Source organism: Pteropus medius, unplaced genomic scaffold (assembly GCF_902729225.1).
Source record: "Pteropus medius unplaced genomic scaffold, Ma_sr-lr_union100, whole genome shotgun sequence".
Classification (NCBI taxonomy): domain Eukaryota; kingdom Metazoa; phylum Chordata; class Mammalia; order Chiroptera; family Pteropodidae; genus Pteropus; species Pteropus medius.
In genome coordinates, this window is record NW_024340696.1 from 9,302,118 (window position 1) to 9,309,728 (window position 7,611).

At 42.4% G+C, this 7,611-nt stretch overlaps 1 pseudogene; it reads right to left on the reverse strand.

The window, feature by feature from the left end:
• Positions 1–7,256: 7,256 nt before the first annotated feature.
• LOC120610661 (uncharacterized) lies at positions 7,257–7,374 on the reverse strand (annotated as a pseudogene).
• Between the last annotated feature and the right edge of the window lie 237 nt (positions 7,375–7,611).

Here is a 7,611-nt window from a genome sequence, read left to right on the forward strand (position 1 = left end):
TGGCACTATTTCTAGCATAAGGAATACTTAAATTTCCTGTGTCCATCCTGCTTGAAATAGTCACTGGTGTGTTGTTCTCAGAAGTGTGCTGGGTATGATTTTAATAAAGAGAAAAAGATTCTGAGAATCATCTGTTTTTACCGAGTATTTCTCAGACTTGAGAAACATGAGAGAAATGTACTGCCCTCTGTTGGAAAGATTTAGCAAAACTGGCCAGGAGGAAGCTGTGGCTTTTGCCTTTCAGAGAAAGCTGCCTTTGAGGCTCTTTTAACTGAGCCGGCACAGGTCTCCCATTTAACTGTGGCCCAAGCAAAACAGAAGTACGAATGCTAGAGACACCCACAAAATGATATTTGCATTTCCACAATATATCTGGCTATAGGTTTTCAGTTTTCACAGAGAAAATTCAAAAATTGTAAAATGCGGATTTGGGGGTAGATATCTGTTAATAAATATTTTAAACTGGAGAACTGGAAATAGAAGTATTTTATTCCTAAGTTCAATCAACACAGAAATGATTCATCTGACCTCACTAAGGTTGTAGCCTGTGATGATAATATTATTTCTCAGGATTTTAGAGAATCAGTCACATTGCCACTATCTCCTTCAGAAATATGGCCGCTTACTAAACTTATAGGATGCCCTCCCCACAGATATCCATGACTTGTTTTCTGTCAGCCATGTCATCTATTGAACATAAAGAAAAGCAAACCCGGGCTTTGCTTCTCCCAGGAGAATCATCACCTCAGCGAAAATCTGCGAGGACGTTGGCTCAAGGGAAGAGAAGAGGCTATTTTTATTCGCTCACAGGCAGCCAGAGATGCTCTGAGCAAAAAAAATTTAGCTATATTCTACATTTTCTTCCTCTTAAAACTAGAGCACCATTCCCCCAAATACTTGTTACTGTTCTGAGCTTGTTTTAGAGATATTTTGAGAGGAACGGAATTAGAGAAAAGAGGGTGGGTGAGGGGAAGGATTCAGAAGAGAAAATTTCAGTGTGTGAAGGGTCTTGACATTTCATAGAATTGAATAATGAGTAAAAAGGGGGGCATTCATCACTTTGACTCAGTGAATTCCACTTCTAGGAATCTATCCACAGAAATGCTTGTAGAAATGCCCAAACTTAACTACAAGGAGATCCGCTGAAGCATCGCTTGTGGTGATAGCGAATTAGAAATAACCGAAGTATCTTGAATGAAGAACTGGTGGGATAAATGGTGGTGTACAGTAGAATACTATATAGCCATGAAAACAAGAAGGAAATTCTACATAGGCTAATTTGGAAAGCACACCATGAGAGGGTATATTAGTATTAAGTGAATGACCTATAAATAAGGTTATATCGTTATTATAGTTTATTGCTTAAAAATAAACCCGGAAGAATACACACCAATCCATTAATAATGGAAATCCCTGGGGCTTGGGATTATAAAAGGTTGTTACTCCTTAAATGTAATCAATCCATATCATTGGACATTTTATTATAATATTACTTTCGTTATCGGAAAACATATTAGATTTTTTAAAAACTCGAAAGGTATGGGGTTTTTTTTCCAGAAGTACTGTCAGAAGCTACCCATTCATATATAGGAAGCACTTGTTATTCGTACCTTAATGATGAAATTTAATTGCTCAGGCAAATCACAAAAAGAAAAATCGGATGAAATACATAATGCAAATTCTCAGTGTCTGGCATATAACAGATGTTCAATAAATGTTTGCTAAATGAATGAATGAAGAACTATTTTCCAATGTGCCTTGTTTTATTTGCCACCTGTTTTTTTTTAATTTCTATAAGTAATACATTCCCTTTGAATAACATCTCTAATAAATGTCTCCGATTATAGAATTCACTTTTTTTCTCTTGTACATCTTCAAAAACTAAAATGCTAGAGTGGGAGCAACGGGGAGGAGAGCATAAAAACAAGGTTTTAACATGAGGGAAAAGGGATTTTCACAAACCACCAAAGTGCTACTTCTCTTGGAAGAAGTGCACCCTGGATTTTTTCCAGCTGAATTCTGTAACAAAACCCAAGGAAAATGAACATTAATCTTTTATGAACTAACCCCCCAAACGAACAGGCTTTGAGCTCAACCCTAATTAGGCTGCATCTCAAAATAGAGAATCCTTAACGAATAAGGACACATAACAGCACAGGCGAGCTCTCTGTTGGGACTAACTCAAAGATGCAGGGGCCGCCCAGGCCACACTCAACTGCTCTTGTGCATTAGGGACTATTGACTTTACCTGGAAAATGCACAGTCATCTTGGTTGGAAAGCAAATGGAGTTTTCTCTCCTTGAAATTCTTGGCCACCTGGCTACCTCCATGGCCATCTGGGGGTCTGTGGATAAATGAGAAGAGAAAGGGCAAGAAGCAGGGCTTTTACAGCGAGTGTCAGAAAGTCAGGAAGGTTTCTTTTGCTTTGTGCCCAGCAGAGCAGCCGACACAGGCTGTGCTCAGAAACAAGATAACCCACAGATGCATTATGTGCTTGATGTGGGAGGTCGGGTAGTGATGTAGAGTCTGAGAGACCTAGGTTCAAATCCCAGCTCGGCCCCTTTCTAGTCCTGTGACCTAGAACAAGTTACCTAGCCTCTTTGAGCCATTATTTCTTCATTTATAAAAATGGGGGTAGAGGTAGAGCATGGTTGGGAGGATGAACTAAAACGGATGAAGTAGCTCTCAGATTGTTAATCGTTGAGACAGACCTTATTTCTCCAACCAGTTCTTACTCCATTCTATCATATAACTTCCACATTCTCTCATTCACGCCTAACAACAGCTTTGTAAGATAAGTTTAATGATTTCCCATTTTACAATTAAGGGACCTGAAACTCAGAGAGTTGAGGTCATTTGTCCAAGGTGACAGAGCAAGAGAATGGAAAGGCTAAGATTTCACCTCAAGTTCATCGTACCAAATCATGTGCTAACCACAGGAATGTGGGTCAGCCAGGTAGATGTCAAAGACAAAAAGAACTACTGGTGTCTGACATCTCGGAGTCCAGGAATTCTAAGTCCCGGGACCCATACGCATGCTTTAGGTCCACCAGACAGAGGCCTCAGGATGGGCTCTGACTGGGCTGTTTTGGTGGAAAAAGCATGGGGTTCCCTTCCCAGGACAACTGGGTATTGACACCTGGAAGACTGTTCCAGGGCCTTTGGGTAACTTGTGGCCCTTGATATAAATCTTGTGAAACAATTATTTCAATATCCTCCCCAATCTTCCTCATGAACTGTGCCTCACCCCACCCCACCAGCACCTCGCTTCACTCAGTGGACACAGGTTTCCTCCTAGATTCTCCGATGCCGTTTATCTGGCTATCATAAATCTCTTGCCTTAAACCCTGCTGTCCCACACTTGGTCCAGCACCTCCCTGCTGCCCAAGAATGCCTTATCCTATTACCGTAATTAACTAGTACCATGCTAGAAAGCTGAGCCAGAATCAGAACTCTTGGGTAAAAAAGATTTGCCAAGGGTTACAATGCATGATAATTGGAATGAATAGAACTTGGCACTTGAAAACTTCCATCTACGTAGAACTTTATTCTAGAAACTCATTAACTCTGAGCAGTGTAGTCACATTTTCAGAATCAGCTCGTGTCTGGAATTCATTTGGAGTTTGCCATCTTGCCCTCGCCAATCCCGCAATATTTCCTCATCCTCTCTTTATTCTCAAAATCTGTTATATGACACTATGATTCTTTATTATAATATATTGTTTATATTCACATTAGCCAACATCGATTATCAGTGTGTGCTCAACCCTGTGCTAAATATTTCACATGTGACATCTCCTCTGACCCTCCCAAACAAGTCTGAGAGGGGCAGTGTGGTTACCTCCATCTTGTGGGTGTGGAAAGTAAGGTGAGTGCACGAAGCGTTCTGGGTGCCCCTTACCTGCATTAACATTTGGAGCCTCTGGCCCAAGCACTGTGGTAATCTAGAAAGGGAGAGAGGACATCCAGCCAGGAGAATCAAAGCGAGAAGGTAAGAACTAAACTGGTGGCAGGAGGACAGTAGGAAATAAGGGAGAAAAGATTTCTAGACAAGGGAATAGCAAAAGAGATGGTTCAGAGACAGAATGTACATAGAACAGCGAGCACTATGGTGTCTGGCATGTTGAATTGAATTCTATTGGACTGCCACTTTGGCCATGACAAATGGATCTCCTATGATAATGTGCAATCTAGAAGCAGTTATATGAAGGGGAAGGGTGGAACAAAGGCCCCTCTTACATATGCTGGCCGCTTGTCTAATTTTCGGAACAATCTGGTGAAGTAGCTTTCATGTCCCCATTTTACAGATGAGAAAAACAGAATCTCAGAGAGGTGACTTGCCTAAGAAAGGTCAAAAGGCTAGAAAGTGGTAAAATCTGTATGCAGACCCAGCTCAGTCTGGCTTCGCAGCCCCTGGGCCATCCTCCACACTCCACGCCTTGCCGAGGAAGGAGGGCCCGCCTTCCCTTCTGGCCTTCGGGAGCTCTTTTCTGGGCTGACACTGAGTCAGGCTCAGACCAGCCTTGATTGGTGACACTCGCCTCCTTTAAGAAGCAACTGTTTTCCACGCTCTTGGCATTTTCTGCATGAAATGCAGCAATACCAACATTCTGGGTAACCCTCGTCTGCGGGGAGAAGGCTACAAGATACCTTTGGGCAGGTGAGGAAGCACTCAGGTTTGAGGTGCAACTGAAATCAGCAGGCGAGGCTATGTTGCTCCAAGCAAAGGCCCAGATGGGCCCTCCGATGAGATTACCCCCCATCAGCCCTGGCTGCCAATTCAACATCTGCTCCTGACATATTGGCCTGCGAATATTCCAGATCCACACCCCCAAATCCAGATGCATTTGTGTCATGAACTCTATACACTCTGCTAGAAATTACCGAGGTCTGAAAGAGGAAATTAAACAATCACTGCGGCCCACACGAACCAGTGACCTGAAATATTCTGTGCACGTCCAAGGTTTGAGTGCTCACATCTAGGGAGCCTGAATACCAGCTTCTACCCCTCTGCTGGCCCACCACACCCTCATCAGAGGTCATATGTAAAGGATTGATATTTGCTTTCAATTTAGTGCCAGCGAAAGGTTTATGAATGTGGAAATCATCCTTTGCTCAGTGGCCAGATGCTGCTTTGTTTCTATTAGCAGATTTGTTGAAATCTCAATCCAGTTTTCACACACTGCATTTCCAATAGTAGAGAAACTAGCAATCAAGTACATTAAGGAGCATTGTGTTTCAGCCCTGGCTACACATATGGGTCACCTGGGAGTTTTGGAAAAACCACTGATTAAGCCCCAGTGGGAAGATCTAGACATGGGACCTCAGCATCCATATTTTGTTCTAACTTCCTCAGATGATTCGAATCCACAGCTAGCGCTGACAGCCTCTACTATGGAAGATACCCTCCTGGACCACTACAAAGCAATCAAAACTAGGGTAGGGTATGGGGAGGGGGCAGGTGCAGGAGGTAAGAGCATGAGCTGTACCTCAGATAGTTACAGGTAAACTCTCAGCCCTTTCATTGACTAACGTGTCACTCTGGACCAGGCATTCAATCTTTATGAGCCTGTTTCCTCATCTGTCAGTGGGGGCAATGATACTTGACTGAGCTGTAAGAATACCTAAATAAGAAAATGTTGGTAACCAGTTTTGCTAAGTACCTGGCATATGGTCGGGATTCAGCAAACAGTAACCATTAATGTTATGTGACAACAGGGAGCAGGGGATTGAGAGTGAGGTAGAGAGAGAGAGAGAGAGAGAGAAAGGTGTTGGAGACCAGAATAATGCATGTTAATATAATAACCCCAATGAGGTGAATTGCAGATGAATTTTCTTCTTTTCTCTTTCTTCATTTACTATATGCATAACAATGACTTTTTTCCTTCTAATAAAGGTAATACAAATTATTCTTTATGATGATAAGATAAAATATGATATAAAACAGTGTTTTCAGTACAAATGTGGCCTTTTTTAACGGCAAAGAAAAAGTAGCGAAAAATGTGGAGGTTTTTCAGGTAGCCCTCCCTACTCTTCCTTCTTTCCTTTTGTTCTTCAATTTATTTTGTAATGAGAAAGTACTGTTTTATAATAGAAGAAAAAGGTGTTTTTGTTTTTTGCCCACCCCTTACCCTCCGAAGTTCTATCCTGGCTGATTCAGTGTCCCTGGGCTTCTTAAGCTTTGTTCTAAGTCTCCCTGGCTCTGTCCAGGCAGGACCGGCCCACCCTCTCCAGGCCAGACCTGAGGGGCCTGAGGTACAGACTGCTCAACCTCCTTATAGTGCGGTGTCTCCAGCACCGTCTGCAGGCAGTGCCTTGCCCTGGGGTTCCTGCCAAGGTTCTTACAGTAAGTCACTGGAGAAGCCATGTGATGTTCAAGTTAACATGATCTGCAAACACAAAGACACACAACCAGTATGCAAAGGATCCCCTCACAGCAGTGGGGGACTGCTGCCACTGAAGTGGGTCCGTCCCCAGCTTCAGCTGCTCCCCAAGTACATAGTGGGTGGGTGGACTCCCTGGGCAGCTATGGGTGGGGTCTTAGTGATAGATTCATAAAGCAGCTGAGCTCTGAGGAGTCAGAAGTTCCTTCTTCATTTATTCACCATCACTCCTTCACTCAAAATTTATGGAGTTCCTATTATATGCCAAGCACTCCTAGAAGGTGGGGATACAGATAAATAAGTTACAGTCCTTGTTCTTAAGGAGCTCCTGTAGGAAGGGACATTCAACCGACAGTGACAATATAGTGAAAGAAGTGCCAACTTTGGGTGTTGAACACAAGAGGTGCACATAATGGAGGGGGATTGTTATGGAAGACTCTGATTCCTGAAACAGTTCTTATAGGATAAGCAGGAATTACCAGAAGTTGGGGAAGAAGGAAGTTTCAGCAAAGGAAACCATGGAGGTGAGTGCCCAGAGACACAAGGCATCTTCTGGAAACATCAGGGAAACCAGCAAAGTAGAAATGCAGTGTGGGAGAAGAGAGCAGAAGAAGATGGGGAATGGGCAGTGTTGGGAATGAGCCCAGAACTTTCCCCCAGAATCTTCCAAAACTCAGTCATTCCTGTGCCTCGCTTATGGGTTTTGCCATATTTATGACCACCTGTGTTATTTTTTATTTTTATTTATTTTTATTATTTATTTATTTATTTATTTATTTATTTATTTGAGGTGAGGCAACCCTTGGTTGACCTCACAGATTGCAAGGACCTTGTCAGCTTGCAATCCCTTATTTTTTTATTTTTTATTTTTTATGCCTACAGCACCGGTCTTCCTACGTGGTCTCCCATCCAAGTACTAACCAGGCCCAACCGTGCTTAGCTTCCGAGATCAGACGGGATCGGGCTTGTTCAGGGTAGCATGGCCATAGACTCTGTGTTACTTTTTTAAAAGACTCTTTTTTAAAAACCTTCACTTAATGTACTTTCAAAGAAAATTTGACATTATTACTATAAATAGAAAATCAATAACATGTGCTTGCCATAAATGGAAGCTAATTGTAATGATTAATAGAAGTCAAAGTTATTAAATTCTACCAAGATTCTGGTGGGTCAAGCCAGAAGCCTGAATTCTTTTTGTTTGCAAGGAAGGTCAGCATGTGTTAGAGGT